At 45.2% G+C, this 18,318-nt stretch overlaps 1 protein-coding gene across 2 annotated transcripts in view; it reads right to left on the reverse strand.

The window, feature by feature from the left end:
- LOC125627021 (excitatory amino acid transporter 1) overlaps positions 1–13,126 on the reverse strand; it is a 162,595-nt gene extending 149,469 nt beyond the window's left edge. Inside the window, exons 1-3 of one of the 2 annotated variants that reach the window (XM_075123165.1) lie at positions 13,020–13,126; positions 9,818–9,912; positions 9,630–9,727 (exon numbers count right to left, since the gene is read on the reverse strand). The gene's annotated coding sequence lies outside the window, so the exon portion shown is untranslated. Of the gene's footprint in view, positions 1–9,629; positions 9,728–9,817; positions 9,913–11,603; positions 11,674–13,019 lie in introns of those variants that run through there. The other variant, XM_075123166.1, reaches the window with a different exon arrangement.
- Positions 13,127–18,318: the final 5,192 nt, after the last annotated feature.

Below are 18,318 nucleotides of genomic sequence, written 5' to 3' on the forward strand. Positions count from 1 at the left end.
ACTGGAGACCGTATTCCAGCAGTGGTCACACCAGTGCCAAATAGAGATAAAATAACCTCTCTATTCCTACTCAAGATTCCTGAGCTAATGCATTTAAGGATCACATTAATCCTTTTGACCATAGCATCACACCAGGAGGTTATCTTCAGCTGATTATCTAGCACAATCCCCAAATCTTTCAGAGTCATTACTTCTCAGGATAGAGTAACCCATCCTGTAAGTAAGTATGCCCTACATTATTTGTTCCTAGATGTATACATTTAGCCATATTAAAATGCATATTGTTTACTTGAGCCCAGTTTAACCAAGTAATCCAGATCGCTCTGTATCAGTGACCTGTCCTCTTCATTATTTACCACTTCTTCAATTGTGTCATCTGCAAACTTTCAGATGGTGTGTTTTCTTCCAGGTCATTGATAAAAATGTTAATTAGCAAAGTGCCAAGAAATGATCCCTGTGGGACCCCACTGGAAACACACGCACCTGATGATGATTCCCATTTACAATTACATTTTGAGACCTATCAGTCAGCCAATTTTTAATCCATTTAGTATGTGGCATGTTAATTTTATATCATTCCAGTTGTTTACTCAAAATGTTGAGTGGTACCAAGTCAAATGCCTTGCATCAACACTATTACCTTTTATGCCATTAAATAATTCTAAAATCTTGTAGGAATTGAATTGTATTCACTTTGACTTTGCAGAACACTGCCAGTCTCTAACAGGCAAGGCAATTCCCCCAAACTGTGGGGCTGGAGTTGACAGTTTGTTTGAAGCGACAGGAATCAAACCTCTTTTGCGAAGCTGCAGCAACTGCTCTAAGACCTAGTTTTCAATTACTCATCACTTCCTAAAGCTTTTTTTCCTTTCAGGCAGAAATCTTCCAGGGTTAGGGTTAGATTGTCTGGAACACCAAAACCTAATGTCTGTGTCCAATAGACAAATTTCATTGAAAACCAGGCAAAAAAATAAAGTTTCTTCCAACTTTTTTATTAACCCTATAGCAGAAACAGTTAAGAGCAAAATTTGGAGCTCTGGCCTGGAAATAGCCTTCGGTAGAAGGCAGTACCTTTAAGTGTTACAGTGAAATAGAGTAGATTGTGCTGGTCAGGGAAATGGTACTGTATGTGAAAGAAAACAGTCAAATAAAGTAAAAATCTCAGATGAGTCCAACTGTACCATAGGCTTCCTATGGACAGCAATTTCATGCTTGAATAATGAAGAGTGTAGAATTAGGAATGTACTATCTACCACCTGACTAGGATGGTGATGGTGACTGAAATGCTCAGGGAGATTAGAGAGGCTATTAAAATAAAAAAAAACTCAATAATAATAATGGGGGATTTCAACTATCCTGATCTTGACTGGATACATGTCACCTCAGGAAGGGATGCAGAGGTAAAGTTTCTAGATACTATAAATGGCAGCTTCTTACAGCAGCTTGTACTGGAACCCACAAGGGGGGGAGGAAATTCTTGATTCAGTCCTAATTGGAGCACAGAATCTGGTCCAAGAACGGAATATAACTGAACTGCTTGGTAGTAGCGACCATAATGTAATTAAATTTAACATCCTTATGGGGGGCAGAATGCCAAAGGAACCCACCATGGTAGCATTTAAATTCAAATGGGGAACACCACAAAAAATGACAGGTTTCAGAGTAGCAGCCGTGTTAGTCTGTATTCGCAAAAAGAAAAGGAGGACTTGTGGCACCTTAGAGACTAACCAATTTATTTGAGCATGAGCTTTCGTGAGCTACAGCTCACTTCATCAGATGCATTCAGTAGGAAAAAAAAAATGCATCCAGTGAAGTGAGCTGTAGCTCACAAAAGCTTATGCTCAAATAAATTGGTTAGTCTCTAAGGTGCCACAAGTCCTCCTTTTCTTTTTACACAAAAAATGAAGTTAAAGGGAAATTAAAAATGAACACTCGCAAGGGTGAAATGCCTGCAAGCTACATACAGACTATTTAAAAAAAACACCATAATAGAAGCTCAAACTAAATGTATACCCTACATTTCGAAAAGAAAAACAGTAAAAGGACCCAAAATAATGTCAATATGGCTAAACATCAGAGTACAAGAGATAGAGGCAAAATGGCATCCTTTAAAACTTGGAAGGTAAATCCTACTGAGGAAAATAGGAGTATAAACTCTGGCAGGTCAAGTGTAAAAGTATAAGAGCAACTAGCTAAAGACACAAAAATCTAACAGCAAAAGTTAGAGTACATCAGAAGCAGGAAGCCTTCCCAACAGTCAGTGGAGCCACTGGATGATTGAAGTACTTAAGACCATTAGGGAGAAGCTAAATGAATATTTTGCATCAGTCTTCACTGCAAAAGATATGGGGGAGATCCTCACACCAGAGCCATTCTTTTTAAGGAACAAATCAGAAGAACTGTCCCAGATTGAGGTGTTAGTAGAGGAGGTTCTGGAACAAATTGATAAACACAAAATAAGTCACCAGGACTAGATTGGATTCACCTGAGTTCTGAAGGAACTCAAATATGAAATTACAGAACTAAGTATGGTATGTAAACTATTGCTAAAATCAGCCTCTATACCAGATGACTGGTGAGTGGCCAATGTAACTTGGATTTTTAGAGGTGATCCTGGCAATTACAGCTGGGTAAGGCTAACTTCGGTACCAGGCAAACTGATAGAAATAGTAGCAAAGAACAGATTTATGAGACATAAAGAAAACATGATACGTCAACACTGCTTTTATAAAGGGAAATCATGCTTCAGCAATGTATTAGAATTCTTTGAGAGTGTCAATAAGCATGTGGACAAGGGTGATCCAGTAGATCTAGTGTACATGGGCTTTCAGAAAGTCTTTGACGAAGTCCCTCACCAAAGACTCTTAAGCAAAGTAAGCAGTCATGGGATAAAAGGGAAGATTTGCAGTGGGGGAGGTCTAGGGTGGATATTAGGAAACACTATTACACTAGAAGGGTGGTGAAGCACTGGAATGGGTTACCTACCGAGGTGGTGGAATCTCCATCCTTAGAGGTTTTTAAGGCCTGGCTGGACAAAGCCCTGGCTGGGATGATTTAGTTGGGGATTGGTCCTGCTTTGAGCAGGGAGTTGGACTAGATGACCTCCTGAGGTCTCTTCCAACCCTAATATTCTATGATTCTAAGGTCCTCTCATGGATCAGTAACTGGTTAAAAGGGTAGAAATAAATGGCCAGTTTTCGCAATGGAGAGGGGTAAATAGCAGGGTCCCCCAAGCATCTGTATGGTACCTGTGGTGTTCAACATAGAATCACAGAATATCTATGTTGAACACCACAGGTACCATACAGATGCTTGGGGGACCCTGCTATTTACCCCTCTCCATTGCGAAAACTGGCCATTTATTTCTACCCTTTTAACCAGTTACTGATCCATGAGAGGACCTTAGAATCATAGAATATTAGGGTTGGAAGAGACCTCAGGAGGTCATCTAGTCCAATCCCCTGCTCAAAGCAGGACCAGTTCCCAATTTTTGCTCCAGATCCCTAAATGGCCCCCTCAAGGATTGAACTCACAACCCTGGGTTTAGCAGGCCAATGCTCAAATCACTGAGCTATCCCTCCCCACCTAGGAGGGAGGGATATTCATATCTGATCTGGAAACAGGGGTGAACAATAAGGTAACCAGATTTTCAAATGATACAAAAATTACTCAAGATTGTAGTCTGTTTTGGACTTAAGAAACAAAGGTATCTCAAAAAACTGGGTGACTGGGCAACAAAATGGCAGATGAAATTCAGCGTTGGTAAGTGCAAAGTAATGGACATTGGAAAAAAAATAATCCCAACAATACATACAAAATAATGGGATCTAAATTAGCTTTTACTACTCAAGAAAGTGGTAGTAATTGTGGATAGTCCTTTGAAAACATCTGCTCAGTGTGCAGTGGAAGTCAAAAAAAAGCTAACAATGTTAGGAACCATTAATAAAGGGATAGATAAGAAGACAAAATGTCATAATGCCACTATATAAATCCATGGGACACCCACACCTTGAATACTACATGCAGTTCTGCTTGCCCCATCTCAAAAAAAGATTAAAATTGGAAAAAGTTCAGAGAACAAAAATTAGGGGTATGGAACAACTTCCATACTCTGAAACTAGGACTGTTCTGCTTAGAAAAGAGATGCATAAGAGGGGATATGAAAGAGGTCGATAAAATCATGAATGCTGTGGAGAAAGTGAATACGGAAGTGTTAATTAACACTTCATGTACAAGCCAGGGGTTACCCAGTGAAATAAATAGGTAGCAGGTTTAAAAAACAAAAGAAATACTTCTTCACAGAATGCAGTGTCAACCTGTGGAACTCATAGTCAAGGTATGTTGTGAAGGCCAAAAGTATAACTGGGTTTAAAAAAAAAAATAGATAAGTTCATGATGGATAGGTCCATCAATGGCATGTCCCTAAACTTCTCATTGCCTTGAACTGGGACTGAACAACAGAAGTATGGGCTGGATGGATGCACTACAAGGTGGGTAGAAAGTTGGCTAAATTGTCGGGCTCAATGGGTAGCGATCAATGGATCCATGTCTAGTTGGCAGCCGGTATCTAGCAGAGTGCCCCAAGGGTCGGTCCTGGGGCCAGTTTTGTTCAATATCTTCATAAATGATCTGGAGGATGGCATGGATTGCACCCTCAGCAAGTTTGCAGATGACACTAAACTGGGAGGAGTGGTAGATACGCTGGAGGGTAGGGATAGGATACATAGGGACCTAGACAAATTGGAGGATTGGGCCAAAAGAAATCTGATGAGGTTCAACAAGGACAAATGCAGAGTCCTGCACTTAGGACGGAAGAATCCAATGCACCGCTACAGACTAGGGACCGAATGGCTAGGCAGCAGTTCTGCAGAGAAGGACCTAGGGGTGACAGTGGACGAGAAGCTGGATATGAGTCAGTGTGCCCTTGTTGCCAAGAAGGCCAATGGCATTTTGGGGTGTATAAGTAGGGGCATTGCCAGCAGATCGAGGGATGTGATTGTTCCCCTCTATTCGACATTGGTGAGGCCTCATCTGGACTACTGTGTCCAGTTTTGGGCTCTACACTACAAGAAGGATGTGGATAAATTGGAGAGAGTCCAGCGAAGGGCAACAAAAATGATTAGGGGTCTGGAACACATGACTTATGAGGAGAGGCTGAGGGAACTGGGATTGTTTAGTCTGCGGAAGAGAAGAATGAGGGGGGATTTGATAGCTGCTTTCAACTACCTGAGAGGTGGTTCCAGAGAGGATGGTTCTAGACTATTCTCAGTGGTAGAAGAGGACAGAACAAGGAGTAACGGTCTCAAGTTGCAGTGGGGGAGATTTAGGTTGGATATTAGGAAAAATTTTCACTAGGAGGGTAGTGAAACACTGGAATGCGTTAGCTAGGGAGGTGGTGGAATCCCCTTCCTTAGAAGTTTTTAAAAGGTCAGGCTTGACAAAGCTCTGGCTGGGATGATTTAGTTGGGATTGGTCCTGCTTTGAGCAGGGGGTTGGACTAGATGACCTCCTGAGGTCCCTTCCAACTCTGATATTCTATGAACAGGGGATGGATCTCTCAAAATTGCCCTGTTCTGTTAATTTCCTCTGAAGCACTAGGATACTGAGCTAGATTGATCATTGATCTGACCCAGCATGGCCGTTCTGCATTTTCTTATGCTAATTAGTTGCAATTTGACTGAGCCTTTAAGACTTGTCTGCTGTACTTACACAGTACATTTTACACAGGGTTTTTAAACTAAAGCTCCCAACTGTCACTATCAAGGAAGGTTGCACAGAGATCCCAGGAATCATATTTTCTTAACATAGTTTTTGGGGAAGAATTAATGAGGCTTTTCCAAAGATCCTCTCTACCCCAAGTTGTTCCATGGGGTCTCTTTGAAGATGCTGCTTCCCTGAGCAGTAACCCTGCAGGTCCAGACTCTTATACTGTAAAGTGATAGTTCAGACTTCATGGCTCTGCTCCGTTTGATTTGGGCTTTATTCTTGTCACCAAATTTTGGCTAACAGTAAATGATCAGACCCTCAGATTTATATCTGGTTGGGAAGGTGGTGCTTCCAGCAGCAAAGCACCTTGCAGCACTGTGCTGGGGTACTGAGTTCAGTACTTACTTACACCCTAATGAGCCACTTGTAGGCCTTGCTTCAGCCCTATGCATGGCTAAACATAGGGAACAAAGTAAGCTGTAGGCCTCGTTAGAATAGTAGCACTAGGTACCAGCTAACCATATGAATACATTCCTAAGTGGCTAGTACAGGAACATAGATCCCTTGTAAGAGAAGGATGGAATGACAGGATAATGGATGAGGAGGTTACTTGAACTAGCAGGTCCAAGGTAAAAGGATGGTAACTAGTCATATTTGCAATGGAGTGCGTAACTTATTACCATTTATAAAAGGAGAGTAATAGGAGGAGGGGCAGCTTTGTATTAGGCATGGGGACATCACTATATTGATTGAACTGATATCTTCTGTGGAAGAGAACACCCAGGGTTCACCGTGGGGGGAACGCCCAGCACCCCCATGTTCATCCTTATGATTGTGTGGTATCTAATGCAAAGTTTGTCATGTTGGGTGTCTTCAGAAGGCTTATGATGCACTGAGCACTGTTATAGTCATGTTATAGGTAGTAATTTCGTGAGTATAATTACGAGGCTGAGAATGTGTCCTCATGGCTTAAAGCAAGCCCAGGCAAAAACCCTCCAAGAGCAGAGGGACAGTTCACAGCTCATCAGGTCATGTATGGGACAAACCCAGCCTAGCCTCACAGGAACAAAGGACACTGGCCTAGGCAACAACAAAGGATCTGTTGGACTCTCGAGTGAGTCACCCCCCTCTTCCTTTGGGCAGTTTGGGACTGTGATGAGGTAATGCTCACCTGACTCTGAAGGGGGGGGCAAAGCCAAGAGGGAAGAAAGAACATGATAAAAGGGAGAGACGTTTGACAGGCTCCTCTGCTCTTCCACCTCCATCACCACCAAGCCTCTGAAGTGCTAATCAAAGGGGAGAGCCTGGCTGAAGGACAACCAGCCAGCCTGTGGTGAGAAGCATCTAAGTTTGTAAGGGCATTGAAAGCGTTAAGATCAGCTTAGAATACATTTTGCTTTTATTTCATTTGACCAAATCTGACTTGTTGTGCTTTGACTTATCACTTAAAATCTCTTTCATGGTTAATTCGTTTATTCTACCTGAAGCAGTGCGTTTGGTTTAAAGCATGTCAGACACCCCTTGGGATAACAGGCCTGGTACATATCAATTTCTTTGTTAAATTGATGAACTCATAAGCTTGCAGCATCCAGCAGGTATAACTGGACACTGCAAGATGAAGGTTCCTAGCATTGTATCTGGGACCAGAGACATTGGCTAGTGTCATTTGGTTGCAAGTAGCTGGGAGAAGCTCAGATACCAGAGGCTGTGCATGAACAGCCCAGGAGTGGGGGGGGGGGGGGGGGAAATGGTTCTCCCAGCAGAGCAGGGTAAAGCTGGCTCCCAGAATCAAGGATTGGAGTGACCTAGCAGATCACTGGTCCAGATAACGCCGGGGAATATCACACCTTGTCATCATTAGCATACATGTTAGCTAGTGTACTCACAGACTGCTATATGGGGCACTGAGACTGTGCTTTGTTGATAAGCCTGGCTGAGCCTTCACCACTGAGCTGAACCTGTGGTCTATCTTTATGATTAAGATCGAAGTCTGCTGAAATCAACAATCTATGCTGGTGTGGAAACAAAGCTTCAGGAACAGCATGGGAACACTACCACCCACATTACTATCTGCAGCTCCTAAATGTTCCTCGGAAGTCTTTCATCTAAGTAATGAATGTACCCCACCTTCTAACAAGCTCTGAGGAGATGTGACTGCAGTCACTGAACAAATGAGATGCAGAGCTCTGCTGGTTCACCTTGGGTTGAGTACATCATGGACACAAACTGTAATCACAACCCAGGAGCTGTAGCAAATCTTATGCTCCAAGCCACACTCCATAAGCCAAGCCCCATCCCTCATTTGAATTTGGGGAGCACAATAATTGTGGCTGGTTTCTATATGCCATATAGGGCAGTGCAGCTGTTTCAGATGGAATGACTGGCATGGTAAGACTACAGTGCAGCTAGTTAGAGTGATGAGGCTTTTATGAGAAGCGTTTCTAGGTAATGAAACCCCCCATACAGTGCCCCAGGGTACTGCTGCCCTTCCTGGATCTGTCATATAATGGGTGTAAAATTCTTTGAATGTAACTCACTATAGTAATGCCAGTTACTGTGTGGCAACTGTCCTGTCTGCAGTAGCGGGAGGTGGATACCTACTCTGGGAGTGGTAGGGATAGGAGGGAGCTGAGGGGTTACAATGACCAGCTAGCATGTTCTGACACAATATGCTCTCTCTGCACTAGCTACAAAGTCCCCTGAAAAACAGTATTAGCTATTTGGATTTTTGCTATCCTACAGTGAGAGGGCTCCCATCCAATGCCCTGGCCTGAAAAAATAAATAGACCTGTTATAATAATTGGGCCTACAAGTTTATTCTAATTGGAATGAAAAGAAAGTGAAAGTTCATAAAATATCTCAGTAGCCTAAAACAATAAATGTCAATGGGAAGAGTTGCAAAAGCAAGACAAAAAAATTCAATTAGTCCAAACAAAAATGCCTCCTGCTATAATTCAAGAACTATTAAACTGGAAAACAATGAAATTAGTTTCAGAAATTAGGCTTCACTGGTGGACAAAATGAGGAGGATGGGCAAGTTCACCCATGCCTGCCTGCGGTCATAACCTCTCCCACCCACAAAAAAAACAAAAACATCTATACACAAAAAAGCCACACACTTTGGAAAGGCAAAGGAAAACAGCGCTGACTGGAAGATGGGGAAGGAATGAGCTTCACCATCATGGCTGCCACCCCCACTGTCTCCTGGGACCTCAGATGGCCTCATATTGAGAGCCGTCCTGAACAGGCTGGGCCAGAGAGAGCCAGAGACCACCACCAGCTCAATCCTGAACATCACCTTTCCTTTCCCAAACGTGTGGATGAGGGTGATCCAGTTCATGTAGTGTACTTGGACTTTCCGAAAACCTTTGACAAGGTTCCACACCAAAAGCTCTTAGCAAACTTAAGGTGTCATGGGATAAAAGGGAAGGTCCTTTCATGGATCAGTAACTGGTTAAAAGACAGGAAACCAAGGGTAGGAATAGATGGTCAGTTTTCAGAATGGAGAGAAGTAAATAATGGAGTCCCCTAAGAATCTTTACTGGGACCAGTGCTGTTCAACATTAATAAATGGTCTGGGAAAGAGTTGAATTGAAAGGTGGCAAAATTTGAAGTCCAAAGCAGACTGAAGAGTTATAAAGGGATATCACAAAACAGGTTGATGCAGCAAGAAAATGGCAGATGAAAATCAATACACATTGGAAAACATAATCCCAACTATACATATAAAATGATGGGGTCTAAATTAGCTGTTACTACTCAAGAAAGATCTTGGAGTCATTGTGGATAGTTCTCTGAAAACATCTGCTCAATATGCAGCGGCAGTCAAAACAAGTGACCAGAACATTAGGAACAGTTAAGAAAGGGATAGATAAGACAGAAAATATCATAATACCACTATGTAAATTCATGGTACGCCTCACCTTGAATACTGCATGCAGTTCTGGTTGCCCCCTCTCAAAAACAGATTGTGACCAGGGTGCTAGTGGGGAGCCAGCTGTGGTCACTCAATTAGGGAGACCTGCAAAGAATGAGACAGACAATCCTCAAAGCTGGTGGATATTCCAATATCTAGATTTACCAAGCCAGCAAAACACAGCTTCTTTATTACCTTACTGGTTACTTAGAAGTCCAAACCCAGTTCCCTTAAAGTGATCCAGCTTCAGGCCTCCATCCAGGTATCCTCGTCAAATCGGATGAAAGTTTCTGTAAATCATAAGATAAAAGATTCTACCAATCTCAAAGGATCGGACACATTACCTCCCAGGTTAATGAATGTTTCAGATCACACCCAAGTACATGCTACAGCTAATTCTTAACAACTAACCTAAATTTATTAAAAAATGAGAGAGTATGGTTAAAAGATCAATATACATACACGAGTTCAATTCATTGGAGTTCAGATTCACAGCACAGATGGTGAGCTTTATAGTTGCTAAGAGTTCCTTTAGAATTCGCTTCATAGTCCAATGTCCAAATCTCATATTCAGGGCATCCCAGCATAACTGGGACCTCAATCTTCCCCTGAAGAAGCTTAAGCAGATCAGGACCCCAGGATCTTTTATACAATTTCATGTCTTTTGACAGGTTGGAATTTCCTCAGGGAACAAAAGGTAATTAGGATGCCTTTGAAGGAGGTCCATCACTGGTACTTAGCTACATGAATTAACCTAAGACCATTTGCTTGTTCCTCCACCATTCACAGTACATTGCAAAGAGAGATGAATACTGAGATATCCAGTGTTTACACTTCATTTATATGAAAAGATGTTCTTTTGACTTCTGAATTATCAGAATATAGCATAGACAGGGACTGTTGTCCACCCCATTCATTATGTTGTCCACCCCATTCATACATATGTACATAATGTTTGTGTATTTATTTTGCAGGATGTTTAACCCTTTCTAGCCATGCATTACACAGATAAAAATATAGAAAAGGGCAACAGAAATTATTAGGAATATGGAACAGCTTCCATATGAGGAGAGATTAAAAAGCCTGGGACTGTTCATCTTGGAAAGGAGAAGATTGGGGGGGGGGCAGGGGGAAAATGTGATAGAGGTCTAGAAAATTTTGAATGGTGTGAAGAAAGTGAATAGGGAAGTGTTGCTGACCCCTTCACATACCACAAGAACCAGGGGTCATTCGATGAAATTAATCGATAACAGGTTTAAAACAAACCAAAGAAAATACTAGGTCACGCAGTGCATGTCAGCCTGTGGAACTCGTTGCTAGTGCATGTTGTGAAGGCCAAAACTATAACAGTGTTCAAAGAAAGAATTAGATAAGTTCATGGAGGATAGGTTCATCAATGGCTATTAGCCAAGATTGTTAAGCCTCTGGGACTGGACAACAGGAAATGGATTACTTGATAATTGCCCTTTTCTGTTCACTCCTCTGAAGCATCTGGCATTGGCCACTGTTGGAAGACAGGATGCTGAGCTAGAGGGATTACTGGATTGACCCAGCATGGCCATTTTTATGTTTCTCTACTTTATTTCTTCTATCACTTCTTTTTCCTTTTGTCTAATTAGACTCTATCTTAGCTGGCCAGGACGGTATATTTTGCAACAGTGCTGTTAACTTACAACCTAGAAGAGACAGCTAAAAAACACTGCCTGAAAAGCCTGGTGCCAGTACAAGTTTGCCAGCTCTCAGAGTGGCTGATAAGACCATGTGCTGTGTTTTTCCAGCAGTGAGGTTGCAAGTGAAAGTCAACATGAGAGACAGAAGCTGCATTTCCTGTCTTTGCTGTTCTTTTCTCTCCACGTTTGTATGTGTTTCTTTTGTTTTGTCTTAAAAGACATGGGATCAGACTTTAAACACAACATCAACTCCAGCCCATCTCAATTAACTTTCCTTTCCCTCAAAAGGACATTGTGACGGGGCCACTCACCTTATGCGAGGTCTGCACTCTCTCAGCTTTGTTCTGCTGGTGGTGACCCCTGCTGATAGTTAACCTTCTCAAGCAGGTGTCACTGCCTCAGCCCTCCGACTGAGTCGCATGCAGTCCGTAGGAGCATAAACAAAATAGACACCTCCCAGGGCACAAGTCCAGCAGGGCCTTTCACGGTGCCCTTTGTAACATCTCAGCCTATAGCCCTGTCTCCAGGCTCAGTTCATTTAACAGGGCTTATCACAGTACCCTGATTAGCCTCGACCCCTCCTGGGCTAGCTTCCAATGGTAACTGCTGTTACAGAGCAGCACCCCAAGGCCCCTGCCTGGTGACTCTTCACTCCATAGCAAGCCTTCCTGACCCCATTCGCTTCAATCCCCTTCCCAGGGGAACAGTTCAATTGAATACTGACCCTCTTCAGGGTCTTCTGCCCTCTTCTCTGGGCTTAGGCCACTCTGCATTGGCCTGTCTGGGGTAGAGCCAGGCCCACCCACTTCTCCAGGTCCCAACCCAGGGACCCTATAAGTCGCATCCACCAGCTGATTCCCTTTAATTGTTTGCTGCTGCATTTCCATTGGCCACTTACTTTCTTAGCCCCAGCTTCACCCTTACCTCAGGGCTAAAGTCTTGCTTGAATCCCAGTCACCAGGCAGGAGCAGTACTGCAACTCCTGCACCTATCCAGGAGCCCCACCCTTGCTCCCCTGGATCCAGCCAGCCACTGATCTGCTTAGGCCCTGCAGTTCCTTTTAACTGGGCCTGCTGGGATATCATTGGCTGCTTCCCTGTAGCCTTTCTAGGCAGGCCTGGAGGACCCACCTTCACTGCTCCTTTTCTGGGGCAGGATGTGGTAGGACTTGCGAGGCCTCCAGCAGGGGGCCTCAAAGAGCCTGTTACACTCTGCCTCTGACACCGCCGAGAAGACTGTCAAAGCGGGAATCTTTCCCTTCTACAGACTCTCTCCAGCTAAAGGGAACGGCAACAAGGGATGTTGTTAAAATGAAAACCTGGATTTATTTACATCACCAGTTCTCAAATTTTAGCAACCCAGGGACCTTTATTTTGATTTAAAATTTTTCACGGCCCCCCAATCAGCTCCAGACCCTGTCCCACTCCACCCTTTCTCCCAAAGCCCCACCCCTGCCCCTCCTCTTCCCTGCCTCTTTTTTCTGCCCCCTCCCCCGAGCATGCCCCATCCCCGCTCCTCCCCCTCCCTCTCAGCGCCTTCCTAATCTTCTATGACTCTGTGATGCAGCCCTCAGCTTTGCAGAGCTGCAGTCTAGTCTGTTAAATGGGAGAATCCAAAGGCAGCTCTCCTGAGCCCCATGTCCTAACTGAAGCCTTATGGCAAGGCTTTGGTGTAGATGGGAGCTTCACCACCTCTCCCCAGCCAGTGCCTGGGTTATTAGATTCTACCTGAAATAGTTTTCAATATGTCCATCTCTGTCCTTGAAGACGAGTCCTGCTGAAGCATATCAGTCGGTGCCAATGCAGGATTCTTCCAGGCAGATGCATGTTGCATGAACCCACAGACTGGCTACAGCGTGAATGCGCCAGTCACTCACTGGATGAACTGAACACTTGTTTCCAGATTCCTGAATGTGAGAAATGGCTCAGCATCGGAATTCCTTCCATATCTTGTGTTGTGTGCCCTCATATGGGCATGGGAAGCCCAGCTCAGGTGCATGGGCAGCGGGTATAATAGGCCAGGGGAGGCTAAGCCTCCCCTGTGCCGCCACTGTGGATCTTCCACCAGACACTTGGGCCATGGTGGCCCCACCTCTTCCCCTCCCTCCCGCTCCGCCCCTTCCCCAAGACCCCGCTGCCGCCTGCTGCTGCCTGGTGAGTCTTCCTCCCCTCCTCCACCCCTCTGGAGGTCCCCCTGCTTGCCATCCCACGCAGGGCTGGGGGGGTGAGGAGGGATGCAGTGAGCGGAGGGCGAGGAGGCAAGTGGTGGGCAGGGGACTGAGGAGGGACGAGGCAGGCCAGGGGGTGAGGAGGTGAGTGGCAGGGAGATGAGGAGGGATGGGGGCATTGTGTCTAATCCCCAGGGGCAAAGACACTACCCCAGGGCGCCTGCCCTGCCAATGCGCTTCATGGCAGAGCTGGCTGGGTATCAAGGTGTCCTCGCACCTCAACCCCTGAAAGGGGGAGGGACACTAGCAGGCAAGGGGCAGTGCCCAGGATCCTCCTGGTGCGATGATTGCCCCCACGTATTGGCAAAGGATGAATGGGGTGCGAGTGACTGCCCTGGGCTGTCTCCCCAACAGGAACCCTGGATATAATTTGACTAATAAAGTTGCCAACTGGTCAGGGCCGGCTCCAGGCACCATCTTCCTAAGCAGGTGCTTGGGGCGGCATTTAGAATGGGACGGCAGCCCGTGTCCCACAGCAGCAATTCAGCAGCAGCTCCGCTGCTCTTCCCACCGTGGCGGCTTTTGGGCTGCAGCTCTGCCGCTGTTGCGGCGGTGGCAATTCAGCGGCGGCTGCTTGGGGCAGCCAAAGTGGTAGAGCTGCCCCTGCAATTGGTTAAAACCCTCCCATGTGCCCTTGCCTTCTTCCATGCAGTGAGCACACCCAAGCCAGGGTGCAATCTGGGGGCTGGTTCGCTCCCAGATGTTACTAGAAGATCCAGAAGCAGTTACAGCTAGATCAGCTTTTCTCCATCTGCAGTCAACTGGGACCTGCATCTTCCAGATTCAGACCTTGCAGCTGCCTTGTAACCTCAAAATCAGGTACTGCAATGCATTCAAATGCATTTAGCCACAGCTACACTCTGTTTGGGAACTGCAGCTGGGCCAGAATTCAGTAGTTTGCTTGCTGAATGGCATCTCTTTTCATGATGATACGAGTCCTGCACTGGCTTCTTTTTGGTTTCTGGATTGATCTGTAGATGTTGGTTTTGACCTATAAAGCCTGAAATGGCCTGGGACCTGCCTACCTGAGAGACATCACTTTCCCATGATGGGTTTCAGAGTAGCAGCCGTGTTAGTCTGTATCCACAAAAAGAAAAAGGAGGACTTGTGGCACCTTAGAGACCAACAAATTTATTTGAGCATAAGCTTTCATGAGCTACAGCTCACTTCATCAGATGCATTCAGTGGAAAATACAGTGGGGAGATTTATATACATAGAGAACATGAAACAATGGGTGTTACCATACACACTGTAACCAGAGTGATCAGGTAAGGTGAGCTATTACCAACAGGGGAGAAAAAAAACACCTTTTGTAGTGATAATCAAGGTGGGCCATTTCCAGCAGTTGACAAGAACAGGTGAGGAACAGTGGGGGAGGGGCAGAAATAAACATGGGGAAATAGTTTTATTTTGTGTAATGACACATCCACTCCCAGTCTTTATTCAAGCCTAATTGAATGGTGTCCAGTTTGCAAATTAATTCCAATCACTACAGAAGTTTTTATTTTATTTTATCTTCTCCCTTCTGCTGGTAATAGCTCACCTTACCTGATCACTCTCATTACAGTGTGTATGGTAACACCCAGTGTTTCATGTTCTCTGTGTATATAAAATCTCCCCACTGTATTTTCCACTGCATGCATCCGATCAAGTGAGCTGTAACTCACGAAAGCTCATGCTCAAATAAATTGGTTAGTCTCTAAGGTGCCACAAGTACTCCTTTTCTTTTTCCCAGGATGAGCTGCTGCAGCTGCAGACAGTGGAGGTGCCTGAGCTAAAGCCACATCCATATAAGATGGGGTGGCTGGCAGGGCATCTCTGAGAGGGCTCTGGGCCTTGGGATCTCAATTCCATCCTAAGTGCTAACTGCCCGAGTCTCACTGTCAAGGGTATGCTATGAGGCTCCCGTTCCCTCCCTTGCCCATTTGGAGAGAGGTGATGGGTGGCTGGTGATGGAAGCTTTAGGCGTTGTGTTGAGAGGTCAATGAGAATTTAGAATCATAGAACTGGAAGTGACAAAAGAGGTCATCTAGTCCAGTCCCCTGCACTCAAGGCAGGACTAAGTATTATCTAGACCATCCCTGACAGGTGTTTGTCTAACCTGCTCTTAAAAATTTCCAATGATGGAGATTCCACAACCTCCCTAGGCCATTTATTCCAGTGCTTAACCATTCTGACAGCTACGAAGTTTTTCCTAATCATAGAATATCAGGATTGGAAGGGACCTCAGGAGGTCATCTAGTCCAATCCCCTGCTCAAAGCAGGACCAATCCCCAACTAAATCCTCCCAGCCAGGGCTTTGTCAAGCCTGACCTTAGAAACGTCAAAGGAAGGAGATTCTACCAGCTCCCTAGGTAACACGTTCCAGTGCTTCACCACCCTCCTAGGAAAACTTTTTCACTAATACCCAACCTAGACCTCCCCCACTGCAACTTGAGACCATTGCTCTTTGTTCTATCATCTGCCACCACTGAGAACAGCCTAACTCCATCCTCTTTGGAACCCCCCTTCAGGTAGTTGAAGGCTGCTATCAAATCCCCCCTCACTCTTCTCGTCTGCAAACTAAATCAGTCCAGTTCCCTCAGCCTCTGCTCGTAAGTCATGTGCCCCAGCCCCTTAATAATTTTTGTTGCTCTCCGCTGGACTCTCTCCAATTCGTCCACATCTTTTCTGTCGTGAGGGGACCAAAATTGGATGCAATACTCCAGATGTAGCCTCACCAGTGCTGAATAGAGGGGAATAATCACTTCTCTTGATCTGCTGGCAATGCTTCTACTAATACAGCCCAATTTGCCGTTAGCCTTCTTGGCAACAAGGGCACACTCTTGACTCATATCCAGCTTCTCATCTACTGTAATCCCCAGGTCCTTTTCTGCAGAACTGCCGCTTAGCCAGTCAGTCCCCAGCCTTGTAACAGTACATGGGATTCTTCCATCCTAAGTGCAGGACTCTGCACTTGTCCTTGTTGAACCTCATCAGATTTCTCTTGGCCCAGTCCTCTAATTTGTCTAGATCACTCTGGACCCTATCCCTACCCTCCAATGTATCTACCTCTCCCCCCAGCTTAGTGTCATCCACAAACTTGCTGAGGGTGCAATTCATCCCATCATCCAGATCATTAATGAAGATGTTGAAAAAAAACTGGCCCCAGGACTGACCCCCTGGGGCACTCCGCTTGATACCAGCTACCAACTAGACATGGAGCCATTGATCACTACCCGTTGAGCCCGATGATCTAGCCAGCTTTCTATCCACCTTATGTCCATTCATCCAGCCCATACTTCTTTAACTTGCTGGCAAGAATACTGTGGGAGACTGTATCAAAAGCTTTGCTAAAGTCAAGGAATAAGACATCCACTGCTTTCCCCTCATCCACAGAGCCACTTATCTCGTCATAGATAACTATGGGGGGAGGGATAGCTCAGTGGTTTGAGCATTGGCCTGCTAAACCCAGGGTTGTGAGCTCAATCCTTGAGGGGGCCATTTAGGGATCTGGGGCAAAAATTGGGGATTGGTCCTGCTTTGAGCAGGGGGTTGGACTAGATGACCTCCTGAGGTCCCTTCCAACCCTGATATTCTATGATTCTGTAGAAGGCAATTAGATTAGTCAGGCATGACTTGCTCTTGGTGAGTCCATGCTGACTGTTCCTGATCATTTTTCTCTCCTCTAAGTGCTTCAGAATTGATTCCTTAAGGATCTGCTCCATGATTTTTCCAGGGACTGAAGTGAGGCTGACTGGCCTGTAGTTCCCCGGATCCTCCTTCTTCCCTTTTTTAAAGATGGGCACTACATTAGCCTTTTTCCAGTCATCTGGGACCTCCCCCGATCCCATGAGTTTTCAAAGAAAATGGCCAATGGCTCTACAATCACATCCGCCAACTCCTTTAGCACTCTCGGATGCAGCGCATCCACTTGTGCTCATCCAGCTTTTCTAAATAGTCCCGAACCACTTCTTTCTCCACAGAGGGCTGGTCACCTCCTCCCCATGCTGTGCTGCCCAGTGCAGTAATCTGGGAGCTGACCTTGTCCGTGAAGATAGAGGCAAAAAAAGCATTGAGTACATTAGATTTTTCCACATCCTCTGTCACTAGGTTGCCTCCCTCATTCAGTAAGGGGCCCACACTTCCCTGGACTTTCTTCTTGTTGCTAACATACCTGAAGAAACCCTTCTTGTTACCCTTCACATCTCTTGCTAGCTGCAACTCCAGGTGTTATTTGGCCTTCCTGATTTCACTCCTGCATGCCTGAGCAATATTTTTATATTCTTCCCTGGTCATTTGTCCAATCTTCCACTTCTTGTAAGCTTCTTTTTTGTGTTTAAGATCAGCAAGGATTTCACTGTTAAGCCAAGCTGGTCGCCTGCCATATTTACTATTCCTTCTACACATCGGGATGGTTTGCCCCTGTAACGTCAATAAGGATTCTTTAAAATACAGCCAGCTCTCCTGGACTCCTTTCCCCCTCATGTTATTCTCCCAGGGGATCCTGCCCATCAGTTCCCTGAGGGAGTCAAAAAGTCTGCTTTTCTGAAGTCCAGGGTCTGTATTCTGCTGCTCTCCTTTCTCCCCTGTGTCAGGATCCTGAACTCGACCATCTCATGGTCACTGCCTCCCAGGTTCCCATCCACTTTAGCTTCCCCTACTAATTCTTCCCGGTTTGTGAGCAGCAGGTCAAGAAGAGCTCTGCCCCTAGTTGGTTCCTCCAGCACTTGCACCAGGAAATTGTCCCCTACACTTTACAAAAACTTCTTGGACAATCAATGGGACACAATCATTCTGGGGTACAAAATATATTGGA

Source organism: Caretta caretta, chromosome 25 (genome assembly GCF_965140235.1).
Source record: "Caretta caretta isolate rCarCar2 chromosome 25, rCarCar1.hap1, whole genome shotgun sequence".
In the NCBI taxonomy this organism is placed as follows: Eukaryota; Metazoa; Chordata; order Testudines; family Cheloniidae; genus Caretta; species Caretta caretta.